At 45.7% G+C, this 13,258-nt stretch overlaps 29 non-coding genes across 29 annotated transcripts; all 29 read right to left on the bottom strand.

The window, feature by feature from the left end:
- Window positions 1–46: 46 nt before the first annotated feature.
- On the bottom strand, window positions 47–165 carry LOC134115985 (5S ribosomal RNA). The gene has a single exon (XR_009948336.1). It is a non-coding gene; the product is annotated as a 5S ribosomal RNA (ribosomal RNA).
- Window positions 166–504: 339 nt separating this feature from the next.
- LOC134115691 (5S ribosomal RNA) lies at window positions 505–623 on the bottom strand. The gene has a single exon (XR_009948053.1). It is a non-coding gene; the product is annotated as a 5S ribosomal RNA (ribosomal RNA).
- A 344-nt stretch (window positions 624–967) lies between these two features.
- On the bottom strand, window positions 968–1,086 carry LOC134115984 (5S ribosomal RNA). The gene has a single exon (XR_009948335.1). It is a non-coding gene; the product is annotated as a 5S ribosomal RNA (ribosomal RNA).
- A 339-nt stretch (window positions 1,087–1,425) lies between these two features.
- On the bottom strand, window positions 1,426–1,544 carry LOC134115690 (5S ribosomal RNA). Its single transcript, XR_009948052.1, has one exon. It is a non-coding gene; the product is annotated as a 5S ribosomal RNA (ribosomal RNA).
- Window positions 1,545–1,888: 344 nt separating this feature from the next.
- Window positions 1,889–2,007, bottom strand: LOC134115983 (5S ribosomal RNA). The gene has a single exon (XR_009948334.1). It is a non-coding gene; the product is annotated as a 5S ribosomal RNA (ribosomal RNA).
- Window positions 2,008–2,346: 339 nt separating this feature from the next.
- LOC134115421 (5S ribosomal RNA) lies at window positions 2,347–2,465 on the bottom strand. The gene has a single exon (XR_009947783.1). It is a non-coding gene; the product is annotated as a 5S ribosomal RNA (ribosomal RNA).
- A 344-nt stretch (window positions 2,466–2,809) lies between these two features.
- On the bottom strand, window positions 2,810–2,928 carry LOC134115981 (5S ribosomal RNA). The gene has a single exon (XR_009948332.1). It is a non-coding gene; the product is annotated as a 5S ribosomal RNA (ribosomal RNA).
- Window positions 2,929–3,267: 339 nt separating this feature from the next.
- LOC134115689 (5S ribosomal RNA) lies at window positions 3,268–3,386 on the bottom strand. The gene has a single exon (XR_009948051.1). It is a non-coding gene; the product is annotated as a 5S ribosomal RNA (ribosomal RNA).
- A 344-nt stretch (window positions 3,387–3,730) lies between these two features.
- Window positions 3,731–3,849, bottom strand: LOC134115980 (5S ribosomal RNA). Its single transcript, XR_009948331.1, has one exon. It is a non-coding gene; the product is annotated as a 5S ribosomal RNA (ribosomal RNA).
- Window positions 3,850–4,188: 339 nt separating this feature from the next.
- Window positions 4,189–4,307, bottom strand: LOC134115728 (5S ribosomal RNA). Its single transcript, XR_009948091.1, has one exon. It is a non-coding gene; the product is annotated as a 5S ribosomal RNA (ribosomal RNA).
- Window positions 4,308–4,651: 344 nt separating this feature from the next.
- On the bottom strand, window positions 4,652–4,770 carry LOC134115979 (5S ribosomal RNA). The gene has a single exon (XR_009948330.1). It is a non-coding gene; the product is annotated as a 5S ribosomal RNA (ribosomal RNA).
- Window positions 4,771–5,109: 339 nt separating this feature from the next.
- LOC134115688 (5S ribosomal RNA) lies at window positions 5,110–5,228 on the bottom strand. The gene has a single exon (XR_009948050.1). It is a non-coding gene; the product is annotated as a 5S ribosomal RNA (ribosomal RNA).
- Window positions 5,229–5,572: 344 nt separating this feature from the next.
- LOC134115978 (5S ribosomal RNA) lies at window positions 5,573–5,691 on the bottom strand. Its single transcript, XR_009948329.1, has one exon. It is a non-coding gene; the product is annotated as a 5S ribosomal RNA (ribosomal RNA).
- A 339-nt stretch (window positions 5,692–6,030) lies between these two features.
- On the bottom strand, window positions 6,031–6,149 carry LOC134115420 (5S ribosomal RNA). The gene has a single exon (XR_009947782.1). It is a non-coding gene; the product is annotated as a 5S ribosomal RNA (ribosomal RNA).
- A 344-nt stretch (window positions 6,150–6,493) lies between these two features.
- LOC134115977 (5S ribosomal RNA) lies at window positions 6,494–6,612 on the bottom strand. The gene has a single exon (XR_009948328.1). It is a non-coding gene; the product is annotated as a 5S ribosomal RNA (ribosomal RNA).
- Window positions 6,613–6,951: 339 nt separating this feature from the next.
- LOC134115418 (5S ribosomal RNA) lies at window positions 6,952–7,070 on the bottom strand. Its single transcript, XR_009947780.1, has one exon. It is a non-coding gene; the product is annotated as a 5S ribosomal RNA (ribosomal RNA).
- A 344-nt stretch (window positions 7,071–7,414) lies between these two features.
- On the bottom strand, window positions 7,415–7,533 carry LOC134115417 (5S ribosomal RNA). The gene has a single exon (XR_009947779.1). It is a non-coding gene; the product is annotated as a 5S ribosomal RNA (ribosomal RNA).
- A 344-nt stretch (window positions 7,534–7,877) lies between these two features.
- On the bottom strand, window positions 7,878–7,996 carry LOC134115976 (5S ribosomal RNA). The gene has a single exon (XR_009948327.1). It is a non-coding gene; the product is annotated as a 5S ribosomal RNA (ribosomal RNA).
- Window positions 7,997–8,335: 339 nt separating this feature from the next.
- Window positions 8,336–8,454, bottom strand: LOC134115687 (5S ribosomal RNA). Its single transcript, XR_009948049.1, has one exon. It is a non-coding gene; the product is annotated as a 5S ribosomal RNA (ribosomal RNA).
- Window positions 8,455–8,798: 344 nt separating this feature from the next.
- LOC134115975 (5S ribosomal RNA) lies at window positions 8,799–8,917 on the bottom strand. The gene has a single exon (XR_009948326.1). It is a non-coding gene; the product is annotated as a 5S ribosomal RNA (ribosomal RNA).
- A 339-nt stretch (window positions 8,918–9,256) lies between these two features.
- LOC134115685 (5S ribosomal RNA) lies at window positions 9,257–9,375 on the bottom strand. The gene has a single exon (XR_009948047.1). It is a non-coding gene; the product is annotated as a 5S ribosomal RNA (ribosomal RNA).
- A 344-nt stretch (window positions 9,376–9,719) lies between these two features.
- Window positions 9,720–9,838, bottom strand: LOC134115974 (5S ribosomal RNA). Its single transcript, XR_009948325.1, has one exon. It is a non-coding gene; the product is annotated as a 5S ribosomal RNA (ribosomal RNA).
- Window positions 9,839–10,177: 339 nt separating this feature from the next.
- Window positions 10,178–10,296, bottom strand: LOC134115684 (5S ribosomal RNA). The gene has a single exon (XR_009948046.1). It is a non-coding gene; the product is annotated as a 5S ribosomal RNA (ribosomal RNA).
- Window positions 10,297–10,640: 344 nt separating this feature from the next.
- Window positions 10,641–10,759, bottom strand: LOC134115973 (5S ribosomal RNA). The gene has a single exon (XR_009948324.1). It is a non-coding gene; the product is annotated as a 5S ribosomal RNA (ribosomal RNA).
- Window positions 10,760–11,098: 339 nt separating this feature from the next.
- On the bottom strand, window positions 11,099–11,217 carry LOC134115416 (5S ribosomal RNA). Its single transcript, XR_009947778.1, has one exon. It is a non-coding gene; the product is annotated as a 5S ribosomal RNA (ribosomal RNA).
- A 344-nt stretch (window positions 11,218–11,561) lies between these two features.
- On the bottom strand, window positions 11,562–11,680 carry LOC134115972 (5S ribosomal RNA). Its single transcript, XR_009948323.1, has one exon. It is a non-coding gene; the product is annotated as a 5S ribosomal RNA (ribosomal RNA).
- A 339-nt stretch (window positions 11,681–12,019) lies between these two features.
- On the bottom strand, window positions 12,020–12,138 carry LOC134115970 (5S ribosomal RNA). The gene has a single exon (XR_009948321.1). It is a non-coding gene; the product is annotated as a 5S ribosomal RNA (ribosomal RNA).
- Window positions 12,139–12,477: 339 nt separating this feature from the next.
- LOC134115415 (5S ribosomal RNA) lies at window positions 12,478–12,596 on the bottom strand. Its single transcript, XR_009947777.1, has one exon. It is a non-coding gene; the product is annotated as a 5S ribosomal RNA (ribosomal RNA).
- A 344-nt stretch (window positions 12,597–12,940) lies between these two features.
- On the bottom strand, window positions 12,941–13,059 carry LOC134115969 (5S ribosomal RNA). The gene has a single exon (XR_009948320.1). It is a non-coding gene; the product is annotated as a 5S ribosomal RNA (ribosomal RNA).
- Window positions 13,060–13,258: the final 199 nt, after the last annotated feature.

The raw sequence follows: 13,258 nt of genomic DNA, 5'->3' as shown, positions 1-13,258 counted from the left end.
TGTACAATCTGCGGCGCTCGGCGGCTTTCGGAGAGAGAAGTGAAAAAGCTTACGGCACCTGGGATTCCCAGGCGGTCTTCCATCCAGGTACTAACCAGGCCCTGCTCTGCTTAGCTTCCGAGATCAGACGAGATCGGGCGGAACCAGAGAGGTATGGCCGTAAGCTGCTTTTTATCTTTTTCCTAATCCTTTATAATGCGTCAATGAATTATGACACGCCAGCCGTTGGCATCTTTGTGTGGGTTAAATAAGGGTATGCAAAGAAGGCTGTGACATCCCATGCCGAAAATTGGATGGACTAGAGAAGACCCGCCCAGGAGTCCCAGCCAATCGGTGAATGGCCATTGCAGTCCCCGCCACCTCAAATGGCCTGACGATGGTACGGACGTAAGCCACCTTTCATCTTCTTCCTATTGCATCTCTTCTACAATGTGAATTTTTTTTTACAATTGTGTAGGTGTACAATCTACGGCGCTGGGCGGCTTTCAGAGAGAGAAGTGAAAAAGCTTACGGCACCTGGGATTCCCAGGCGGTCTTCCATCCAGGTACTAACCAGGCCCTGCTCTGCTTAGCTTCCGAGAACAGACGAGATCGGGCGGAACCAGAGAGGTATGGACGTAAGCTGCTTTTCATCTTTTTCCTAATCCTTTAAAACGTGTCAAAGATAATCAGAAGTTTCTTTTTCTAAAATTGAAGCAGTTCTTAGCATTGGCAAGAGAGGTTCCTAAAGCCTGAAGGTAACTTTACTTTTCTTCACTGGCAATTCTAACATGTTGGGTTAGCACCTGTATTTCAACGGCTAAATTACAAACAACAGTATGCCAATCGTAAATGTTGACCAACACTAATTTAGCAATCATGAAACGGAATCATTTTGGATAATATTGTCTAATTTCCTTTCATATCCAACGTTAAAACAGGTGTACAATCTGCGGCGCTCGGCGGCTTTCGGAGAGAGAAGTGAAAAAGCTTACGGCACCTGGGATTCCCAGGCGGTCTTCCATCCAGGTACTAACCAGGCCCTGCTCTGCTTAGCTTCCGAGATCAGACGAGATCGGGCGGAACCAGAGAGGTATGGCCGTAAGCTGCTTTTTATCTTTTTCCTAATCCTTTATAATGCGTCAATGAATTATGACACGCCAGCCGTTGGCATCTTTGTGTGGGTTAAATAAGGGTATGCAAAGAAGGCTGTGACATCCCATGCCGAAAATTGGATGGACTAGAGAAGACCCGCCCAGGAGTCCCAGCCAATCGGTGAATGGCCATTGCAGTCCCCGCCACCTCAAATGGCCTGACGATGGTACGGACGTAAGCCACCTTTCATCTTCTTCCTATTGCATCTCTTCTACAATGTGAATTTTTTTTTACAATTGTGTAGGTGTACAATCTACGGCGCTGGGCGGCTTTCAGAGAGAGAAGTGAAAAAGCTTACGGCACCTGGGATTCCCAGGCGGTCTTCCATCCAGGTACTAACCAGGCCCTGCTCTGCTTAGCTTCCGAGAACAGACGAGATCGGGCGGAACCAGAGAGGTATGGACGTAAGCTGCTTTTCATCTTTTTCCTAATCCTTTAAAACGTGTCAAAGATAATCAGAAGTTTCTTTTTCTAAAATTGAAGCAGTTCTTAGCATTGGCAAGAGAGGTTCCTAAAGCCTGAAGGTAACTTTACTTTTCTTCACTGGCAATTCTAACATGTTGGGTTAGCACCTGTATTTCAACGGCTAAATTACAAACAACAGTATGCCAATCGTAAATGTTGACCAACACTAATTTAGCAATCATGAAACGGAATCATTTTGGATAATATTGTCTAATTTCCTTTCATATCCAACGTTAAAACAGGTGTACAATCTGCGGCGCTCGGCGGCTTTCGGAGAGAGAAGTGAAAAAGCTTACGGCACCTGGGATTCCCAGGCGGTCTTCCATCCAGGTACTAACCAGGCCCTGCTCTGCTTAGCTTCCGAGATCAGACGAGATCGGGCGGAACCAGAGAGGTATGGCCGTAAGCTGCTTTTTATCTTTTTCCTAATCCTTTATAATGCGTCAATGAATTATGACACGCCAGCCGTTGGCATCTTTGTGTGGGTTAAATAAGGGTATGCAAAGAAGGCTGTGACATCCCATGCCGAAAATTGGATGGACTAGAGAAGACCCGCCCAGGAGTCCCAGCCAATCGGTGAATGGCCATTGCAGTCCCCGCCACCTCAAATGGCCTGACGATGGTACGGACGTAAGCCACCTTTCATCTTCTTCCTATTGCATCTCTTCTACCATGTGAAATTTTTTTTACAATTGTGTAGGTGTACAATTTACGGCGCTGGGCGGCTTTCGGAGAGAGAAGTGAAAAAGCTTACGGCACCTGGGATTCCCAGGCGGTCTTCCATCCAGGTACTAACCAGGCCCTGCTCTGCTTAGCTTCCGAGATCAGACGAGATCGGGCGGAACCAGAGAGGTATGGACGTAAGCTGCTTTTCATCTTTTTCCTAATCCTTTAAAACGTGTCAAAGATAATCAGAAGTTTCTTTTTCTAAAATTGAAGCAGTTGTTAGCATTGGCAAGAGAGGTTCCTAAAGCCTGAAGGTAACTTTACTTTTCTTCACTGGCAATTCTAACATGTTGGGTTAGCACCTGTATTTCAACGGCTAAATTACAAACAACAGTATGCCAATCGTAAATGTTGACCAACACTAATTTAGCAATCATGAAACGGAATCATTTTGGATAATATTGTCTAATTTCCTTTCATATCCAACGTTAAAACAGGTGTACAATCTGCGGCGCTCGGCGGCTTTCGGAGAGAGAAGTGAAAAAGCTTACGGCACCTGGGATTCCCAGGCGGTCTTCCATCCAGGTACTAACCAGGCCCTGCTCTGCTTAGCTTCCGAGATCAGACGAGATCGGGCGGAACCAGAGAGGTATGGCCGTAAGCTGCTTTTTATCTTTTTCCTAATCCTTTATAATGCGTCAATGAATTATGACACGCCAGCCGTTGGCATCTTTGTGTGGGTTAAATAAGGGTATGCAAAGAAGGCTGTGACATCCCATGCCGAAAATTGGATGGACTAGAGAAGACCCGCCCAGGAGTCCCAGCCAATCGGTGAATGGCCATTGCAGTCCCCGCCACCTCAAATGGCCTGACGATGGTACGGACGTAAGCCACCTTTCATCTTCTTCCTATTGCATCTCTTCTACAATGTGAATTTTTTTTTACAATTGTGTAGGTGTACAATCTACGGCGCTGGGCGGCTTTCAGAGAGAGAAGTGAAAAAGCTTACGGCACCTGGGATTCCCAGGCGGTCTTCCATCCAGGTACTAACCAGGCCCTGCTCTGCTTAGCTTCCGAGAACAGACGAGATCGGGCGGAACCAGAGAGGTATGGACGTAAGCTGCTTTTCATCTTTTTCCTAATCCTTTAAAACGTGTCAAAGATAATCAGAAGTTTCTTTTTCTAAAATTGAAGCAGTTCTTAGCATTGGCAAGAGAGGTTCCTAAAGCCTGAAGGTAACTTTACTTTTCTTCACTGGCAATTCTAACATGTTGGGTTAGCACCTGTATTTCAACGGCTAAATTACAAACAACAGTATGCCAATCGTAAATGTTGACCAACACTAATTTAGCAATCATGAAACGGAATCATTTTGGATAATATTGTCTAATTTCCTTTCATATCCAACGTTAAAACAGGTGTACAATCTGCGGCGCTCGGCGGCTTTCGGAGAGAGAAGTGAAAAAGCTTACGGCACCTGGGATTCCCAGGCGGTCTTCCATCCAGGTACTAACCAGGCCCTGCTCTGCTTAGCTTCCGAGATCAGACGAGATCGGGCGGAACCAGAGAGGTATGGCCGTAAGCTGCTTTTTATCTTTTTCCTAATCCTTTATAATGCGTCAATGAATTATGACACGCCAGCCGTTGGCATCTTTGTGTGGGTTAAATAAGGGTATGCAAAGAAGGCTGTGACATCCCATGCCGAAAATTGGATGGACTAGAGAAGACCCGCCCAGGAGTCCCAGCCAATCGGTGAATGGCCATTGCAGTCCCCGCCACCTCAAATGGCCTGACGATGGTACGGACGTAAGCCACCTTTCATCTTCTTCCTATTGCATCTCTTCTACAATGTGAATTTTTTTTTACAATTGTGTAGGTGTACAATCTACGGCGCTGGGCGGCTTTCAGAGAGAGAAGTGAAAAAGCTTACGGCACCTGGGATTCCCAGGCGGTCTTCCATCCAGGTACTAACCAGGCCCTGCTCTGCTTAGGTTCCGAGATCAGACGAGATCGGGCGGAACCAGAGGGGTATGGACGTAAGCTGCTTTTCATCTTTTTCCTAATCCTTTAAAACGTGTCAAAGATAATCAGAAGTTTCTTTTTCTAAAATTGAATTAGTTGTTAGCATTGGCAAGAGAGGTTCCTAAAGCCTGAAGGTAACTTTACTTTTCTTCACTGGCAATTCTAACATGTTGGGTTAGCACCTGTATTTCAACGGCTAAATTACAAACAACAGTATGCCAATCGTAAATGTTGACCAACACTAATTTAGCAATCATGAAACGGAATCATTTTGGATAATATTGTCTAATTTCCTTTCATATCCAACGTTAAAACAGGTGTACAATCTGCGGCGCTCGGCGGCTTTCGGAGAGAGAAGTGAAAAAGCTTACGGCACCTGGGATTCCCAGGCGGTCTTCCATCCAGGTACTAACCAGGCCCTGCTCTGCTTAGCTTCCGAGATCAGACGAGATCGGGCGGAACCAGAGAGGTATGGCCGTAAGCTGCTTTTTATCTTTTTCCTAATCCTTTATAATGCGTCAATGAATTATGACACGCCAGCCGTTGGCATCTTTGTGTGGGTTAAATAAGGGTATGCAAAGAAGGCTGTGACATCCCATGCCGAAAATTGGATGGACTAGAGAAGACCCGCCCAGGAGTCCCAGCCAATCGGTGAATGGCCATTGCAGTCCCCGCCACCTCAAATGGCCTGACGATGGTACGGACGTAAGCCACCTTTCATCTTCTTCCTATTGCATCTCTTCTACAATGTGAATTTTTTTTTACAATTGTGTAGGTGTACAATCTACGGCGCTGGGCGGCTTTCAGAGAGAGAAGTGAAAAAGCTTACGGCACCTGGGATTCCCAGGCGGTCTTCCATCCAGGTACTAACCAGGCCCTGCTCTGCTTAGCTTCCGAGAACAGACGAGATCGGGCGGAACCAGAGAGGTATGGACGTAAGCTGCTTTTCATCTTTTTCCTAATCCTTTAAAACGTGTCAAAGATAATCAGAAGTTTCTTTTTCTAAAATTGAAGCAGTTCTTAGCATTGGCAAGAGAGGTTCCTAAAGCCTGAAGGTAACTTTACTTTTCTTCACTGGCAATTCTAACATGTTGGGTTAGCACCTGTATTTCAACGGCTAAATTACAAACAACAGTATGCCAATCGTAAATGTTGACCAACACTAATTTAGCAATCATGAAACGGAATCATTTTGGATAATATTGTCTAATTTCCTTTCATATCCAACGTTAAAACAGGTGTACAATCTGCGGCGCTCGGCGGCTTTCGGAGAGAGAAGTGAAAAAGCTTACGGCACCTGGGATTCCCAGGCGGTCTTCCATCCAGGTACTAACCAGGCCCTGCTCTGCTTAGCTTCCGAGATCAGACGAGATCGGGCGGAACCAGAGAGGTATGGCCGTAAGCTGCTTTTTATCTTTTTCCTAATCCTTTATAATGCGTCAATGAATTATGACACGCCAGCCGTTGGCATCTTTGTGTGGGTTAAATAAGGGTATGCAAAGAAGGCTGTGACATCCCATGCCGAAAATTGGATGGACTAGAGAAGACCCGCCCAGGAGTCCCAGCCAATCGGTGAATGGCCATTGCAGTCCCCGCCACCTCAAATGGCCTGACGATGGTACGGACGTAAGCCACCTTTCATCTTCTTCCTATTGCATCTCTTCTACAATGTGAAATTTTTTTTACAATTGTGTAGGTGTACAATCTACGGCGCTGGGCGGCTTTCAGAGAGAGAAGTGAAAAAGCTTACGGCACCTGGGATTCCCAGGCGGTCTTCCATCCAGGTACTAACCAGGCCCTGCTCTGCTTAGCTTCCGAGATCAGACGAGATCGGGCGGAACCAGAGAGGTATGGACGTAAGCTGCTTTTCATCTTTTTCCTAATCCTTTAAAACGTGTCAAAGATAATCAGAAGTTTCTTTTTCTAAAATTGAAGCAGTTGTTAGCATTGGCAAGAGAGGTTCCTAAAGCCTGAAGGTAACTTTACTTTTCTTCACTGGCAATTCTAACATGTTGGGTTAGCACCTGTATTTCAACGGCTAAATTACAAACAACAGTATGCCAATCGTAAATGTTGACCAACACTAATTTAGCAATCATGAAACGGAATCATTTTGGATAATATTGTCTAATTTCCTTTCATATCCAACGTTAAAACAGGTGTACAATCTGCGGCGCTCGGCGGCTTTCGGAGAGAGAAGTGAAAAAGCTTACGGCACCTGGGATTCCCAGGCGGTCTTCCATCCAGGTACTAACCAGGCCCTGCTCTGCTTAGCTTCCGAGATCAGACGAGATCGGGCGGAACCAGAGAGGTATGGCCGTAAGCTGCTTTTTATCTTTTTCCTAATCCTTTATAATGCGTCAATGAATTATGACACGCCAGCCGTTGGCATCTTTGTGTGGGTTAAATAAGGGTATGCAAAGAAGGCTGTGACATCCCATGCCGAAAATTGGATGGACTAGAGAAGACCCGCCCAGGAGTCCCAGCCAATCGGTGAATGGCCATTGCAGTCCCCGCCACCTCAAATGGCCTGACGATGGTATGGACGTAAGCCACCTTTCATCTTCTTCCTATTGCATCTCTTCTACAATGTGAAATTTTTTTTACAATTGTGTAGGTGTACAATCTACGGCGCTGGGCGGCTTTCAGAGAGAGAAGTGAAAAAGCTTACGGCACCTGGGATTCCCAGGCGGTCTTCCATCCAGGTACTAACCAGGCCCTGCTCTGCTTAGCTTCCGAGATCAGACGAGATCGGGCGGAACCAGAGAGGTATGGACGTAAGCTGCTTTTCATCTTTTTCCTAATCCTTTAAAACGTGTCAAAGATAATCAGAAGTTTCTTTTTCTAAAATTGAAGCAGTTGTTAGCATTGGCAAGAGAGGTTCCTAAAGCCTGAAGGTAACTTTACTTTTCTTCACTGGCAATTCTAACATGTTGGGTTAGCACCTGTATTTCAACGGCTAAATTACAAACAACAGTATGCCAATCGTAAATGTTGACCAACACTAATTTAGCAATCATGAAACGGAATCATTTTGGATAATATTGTCTAATTTCCTTTCATATCCAACGTTAAAACAGGTGTACAATCTGCGGCGCTCGGCGGCTTTCGGAGAGAGAAGTGAAAAAGCTTACGGCACCTGGGATTCCCAGGCGGTCTTCCATCCAGGTACTAACCAGGCCCTGCTCTGCTTAGCTTCCGAGATCAGACGAGATCGGGCGGAACCAGAGAGGTATGGACGTAAGCTGCTTTTCATCTTTTTCCTAATCCTTTAAAACGTGTCAAAGATAATCAGAAGTTTCTTTTTCTAAAATTGAAGCAGTTGTTAGCATTGGCAAGAGAGGTTCCTAAAGCCTGAAGGTAACTTTACTTTTCTTCACTGGCAATTCTAACATGTTGGGTTAGCACCTGTATTTCAACGGCTAAATTACAAACAACAGTATGCCAATCGTAAATGTTGACCAACACTAATTTAGCAATCATGAAACGGAATCATTTTGGATAATATTGTCTAATTTCCTTTCATATCCAACGTTAAAACAGGTGTACAATCTGCGGCGCTCGGCGGCTTTCGGAGAGAGAAGTGAAAAAGCTTACGGCACCTGGGATTCCCAGGCGGTCTTCCATCCAGGTACTAACCAGGCCCTGCTCTGCTTAGCTTCCGAGATCAGACGAGATCGGGCGGAACCAGAGAGGTATGGCCGTAAGCTGCTTTTTATCTTTTTCCTAATCCTTTATAATGCGTCAATGAATTATGACACGCCAGCCGTTGGCATCTTTGTGTGGGTTAAATAAGGGTATGCAAAGAAGGCTGTGACATCCCATGCCGAAAATTGGATGGACTAGAGAAGACCCGCCCAGGAGTCCCAGCCAATCGGTGAATGGCCATTGCAGTCCCCGCCACCTCAAATGGCCTGACGATGGTACGGACGTAAGCCACCTTTCATCTTCTTCCTATTGCATCTCTTCTACAATGTGAATTTTTTTTTACAATTGTGTAGGTGTACAATCTACGGCGCTGGGCGGCTTTCAGAGAGAGAAGTGAAAAAGCTTACGGCACCTGGGATTCCCAGGCGGTCTTCCATCCAGGTACTAACCAGGCCCTGCTCTGCTTAGCTTCCGAGAACAGACGAGATCGGGCGGAACCAGAGAGGTATGGACGTAAGCTGCTTTTCATCTTTTTCCTAATCCTTTAAAACGTGTCAAAGATAATCAGAAGTTTCTTTTTCTAAAATTGAAGCAGTTGTTAGCATTGGCAAGAGAGGTTCCTAAAGCCTGAAGGTAACTTTACTTTTCTTCACTGGCAATTCTAACATGTTGGGTTAGCACCTGTATTTCAACGGCTAAATTACAAACAACAGTATGCCAATCGTAAATGTTGACCAACACTAATTTAGCAATCATGAAACGGAATCATTTTGGATAATATTGTCTAATTTCCTTTCATATCCAACGTTAAAACAGGTGTACAATCTGCGGCGCTCGGCGGCTTTCGGAGAGAGAAGTGAAAAAGCTTACGGCACCTGGGATTCCCAGGCGGTCTTCCATCCAGGTACTAACCAGGCCCTGCTCTGCTTAGCTTCCGAGATCAGACGAGATCGGGCGGAACCAGAGAGGTATGGCCGTAAGCTGCTTTTTATCTTTTTCCTAATCCTTTATAATGCGTCAATGAATTATGACACGCCAGCCGTTGGCATCTTTGTGTGGGTTAAATAAGGGTATGCAAAGAAGGCTGTGACATCCCATGCCGAAAATTGGATGGACTAGAGAAGACCCGCCCAGGAGTCCCAGCCAATCGGTGAATGGCCATTGCAGTCCCCGCCACCTCAAATGGCCTGACGATGGTACGGACGTAAGCCACCTTTCATCTTCTTCCTATTGCATCTCTTCTACAATGTGAATTTTTTTTTACAATTGTGTAGGTGTACAATCTACGGCGCTGGGCGGCTTTCAGAGAGAGAAGTGAAAAAGCTTACGGCACCTGGGATTCCCAGGCGGTCTTCCATCCAGGTACTAACCAGGCCCTGCTCTGCTTAGCTTCCGAGAACAGACGAGATCGGGCGGAACCAGAGAGGTATGGACGTAAGCTGCTTTTCATCTTTTTCCTAATCCTTTAAAACGTGTCAAAGATAATCAGAAGTTTCTTTTTCTAAAATTGAAGCAGTTGTTAGCATTGGCAAGAGAGGTTCCTAAAGCCTGAAGGTAACTTTACTTTTCTTCACTGGCAATTCTAACATGTTGGGTTAGCACCTGTATTTCAACGGCTAAATTACAAACAACAGTATGCCAATCGTAAATGTTGACCAACACTAATTTAGCAATCATGAAACGGAATCATTTTGGATAATATTGTCTAATTTCCTTTCATATCCAACGTTAAAACAGGTGTACAATCTGCGGCGCTCGGCGGCTTTCGGAGAGAGAAGTGAAAAAGCTTACGGCACCTGGGATTCCCAGGCGGTCTTCCATCCAGGTACTAACCAGGCCCTGCTCTGCTTAGCTTCCGAGATCAGACGAGATCGGGCGGAACCAGAGAGGTATGGCCGTAAGCTGCTTTTTATCTTTTTCCTAATCCTTTATAATGCGTCAATGAATTATGACACGCCAGCCGTTGGCATCTTTGTGTGGGTTAAATAAGGGTATGCAAAGAAGGCTGTGACATCCCATGCCGAAAATTGGATGGACTAGAGAAGACCCGCCCAGGAGTCCCAGCCAATCGGTGAATGGCCATTGCAGTCCCCGCCACCTCAAATGGCCTGACGATGGTACGGACGTAAGCCACCTTTCATCTTCTTCCTATTGCATCTCTTCTACAATGTGAATTTTTTTTTACAATTGTGTAGGTGTACAATCTACGGCGCTGGGCGGCTTTCAGAGAGAGAAGTGAAAAAGCTTACGGCACCTGGGATTCCCAGGCGGTCTTCCATCCAGGTACTAACCAGGCCCTGCTCTGCTTAGCTTCCGAGAACAGACGAGATCGGGCGGAACCAGAGAGGTATGGACGTAAGCTGCTTTTCATCTTTTTCCTAATCCTTTAAAACGTGTCAAAGATAATCAGAAGTTTCTTTTTCTAAAATTGAAGCAGTTCTTAGCATTGGCAAGAGAGGTTCCTAAAGCCTGAAGGTAACTTTACTTTTCTTCACTGGCAATTCTAACATGTTGGGTTAGCACCTGTATTTCAACGGCTAAATTACAAACAACAGTATGCCAATCGTAAATGTTGACCAACACTAATTTAGCAATCATGAAACGGAATCATTTTGGATAATATTGTCTAATTTCCTTTCATATCCAACGTTAAAACAGGTGTACAATCTGCGGCGCTCGGCGGCTTTCGGAGAGAGAAGTGAAAAAGCTTACGGCACCTGGGATTCCCAGGCGGTCTTCCATCCAGGTACTAACCAGGCCCTGCTCTGCTTAGCTTCCGAGATCAGACGAGATCGGGCGGAACCAGAGAGGTATGGCCGTAAGCTGCTTTTTATCTTTTTCCTAATCCTTTATAATGCGTCAATGAATTATGACACGCCAGCCGTTGGCATCTTTGTGTGGGTTAAATAAGGGTATGCAAAGAAGGCTGTGACATCCCATGCCGAAAATTGGATGGACTAGAGAAGACCCGCCCAGGAGTCCCAGCCAATCGGTGAATGGCCATTGCAGTCCCCGCCACCTCAAATGGCCTGACGATGGTACGGACGTAAGCCACCTTTCATCTTCTTCCTATTGCATCTCTTCTACAATGTGAAATTTTTTTTACAATTGTGTAGGTGTACAATTTACGGCGCTGGGCGGCTTTCAGAGAGAGAAGTGAAAAAGCTTACGGCACCTGGGATTCCCAGGCGGTCTTCCATCCAGGTACTAACCAGGCCCTGCTCTGCTTAGCTTCCGAGATCAGACGAGATCGGGCGGAACCAGAGAGGTATGGACGTAAGCTGCTTTTCATCTTTTTCCTAATCCTTTAAAACGTGTCAAAGATAATCAGAAGTTTCTTTTTCTAAAATTGAAGCAGTTGTTAGCATTGGCAAGAGAGGTTCCTAAAGCCTGAAGGTAACTTTACTTTTCTTCACTGGCAATTCTAACATGTTGGGTTAGCACCTGTATTTCAACGGCTAAATTACAAACAACAGTATGCCAATCGTAAATGTTGACCAACACTAATTTAGCAATCATGAAACGGAATCATTTTGGATAATATTGTCTAATTTCCTTTCATATCCAACGTTAAAACAGGTGTACAATCTGCGGCGCTCGGCGGCTTTCGGAGAGATAAGTGAAAAAGCTTACGGCACCTGGGATTCCCAGGCGGTCTTCCATCCAGGTACTAACCAGGCCCTGCTCTGCTTAGCTTCCGAGATCAGACGAGATCGGGCGGAACCAGAGAGGTATGGCCGTAAGCTGCTTTTTATCTTTTTCCTAATCCTTTATAATGCGTCAATGAATTATGACACGCCAGCCGTTGGCATCTTTGTGTGGGTTAAATAAGGGTATGCAAAGAAGGCTGTGACATCCCATGCCGAAAATTGGATGGACTAGAGAAGACCCGCCCAGGAGTCCCAGCCAATCGGTGAATGGCCATTGCAGTCCCCGCCACCTCAAATGGCCTGACGATGGTACGGACGTAAGCCACCTTTCATCTTCTTCCTATTGCATCTCTTCTACCATGTGAAATTTTTTTTACAATTGTGTAGGTGTACAATTTACGGCGCTGGGCGGCTTTCAGAGAGAGAAGTGAAAAAGCTTACGGCACCTGGGATTCCCAGGCGGTCTTCCATCCAGGTACTAACCAGGCCCTGCTCTGCTTAGCTTCCGAGATCAGACGAGATCGGGCGGAACCAGAGAGGTATGGCCGTAAGCTGCTTTTTATCTTTTTCCTAATCCTTTATAATGCGTCAATGAATTATGACACGCCAGCCGTTGGCATCTTTGTGTGGGTTAAATAAGGGTATGCAAAGAAGGCTGTGACATCCCATGCCGAAAATTGGATGGACTAGAGAAGACCCGCCCAGGAGTCCCAGCCAATCGGTGAATGGCCATTGCAGTCCCCGCCACCTCAAATGGCCTGACGATGGTACGGACGTAAGCCACCTTTCATCTTCTTCCTATTGCATCTCTTCTACAATGTGAAATTTTTTTTACAATTGTGTAGGTGTACAATTTACGGCGCTGGGCGGCTTTCAGAGAGAGAAGTGAAAAAGCTTACGGCACCTGGGATTCCCAGGCGGTCTTCCATCCAGGTACTAACCAGGCCCTGCTCTGCTTAGCTTCCGAGATCAGACGAGATCGGGCGGAACCAGAGAGGTATGGACGTAAGCTGCTTTTCATCTTTTTCCTAATCCTTTAAAACGTGTCAAAGATAATCAGAAGTTTCTTTTTCTAAAATTGAAGCAGTTGTTAGCATTGGCAAGAGAGGTTCCTAAAGCCTGAAGGTAACTTTACTTTTCTTCACTGGCAATTCTAACATGTTGGGTTAGCACCTGTATTTCAACGGCTAAATTACAAACAACAGTATGCCAATCGTAAATGTTGACCAACACTAATTTAGCAATCATGAAACGGAATCATTTTGGATAATATTGTCTAATTTCCTTTCATATCCAACGTTAAAACAGGTGTACAATCTGCGGCGCTCGGCGGCTTTCGGAGAGATAAGTGAAAAAGCTTACGGCACCTGGGATTCCCAGGCGGTCTTCCATCCAGGTACTAACCAGGCCCTGCTCTGCTTAGCTTCCGAGATCAGACGAGATCGGGCGGAACCAGAGAGGTATGGCCGTAAGCTGCTTTTTATCTTTTTCCTAATCCTTTATAATGCGTCAATGAATTATGACACGCCAGCCGTTGGCATCTTTGTGTGGGTTAAATAAGGGTATGCAAAGAAGGCTGTGACATCCCATGCCGAAAATTGGATGGACTAGAGAAGACCCGCCCAGGAGTCCCAGCCAATCGGTGAATGGCCATTGCAGTCCCCGCCACCTCA

The sequence above is a fragment of the Pungitius pungitius genome, unplaced genomic scaffold (assembly GCF_949316345.1).
Source record: "Pungitius pungitius unplaced genomic scaffold, fPunPun2.1 scaffold_36, whole genome shotgun sequence".
Taxonomy (NCBI): domain Eukaryota; kingdom Metazoa; phylum Chordata; class Actinopteri; order Perciformes; family Gasterosteidae; genus Pungitius; species Pungitius pungitius.
Note: the sequence above shows the minus strand (reverse complement) of the source record. Positions and strands in the feature narration are given on the sequence as shown.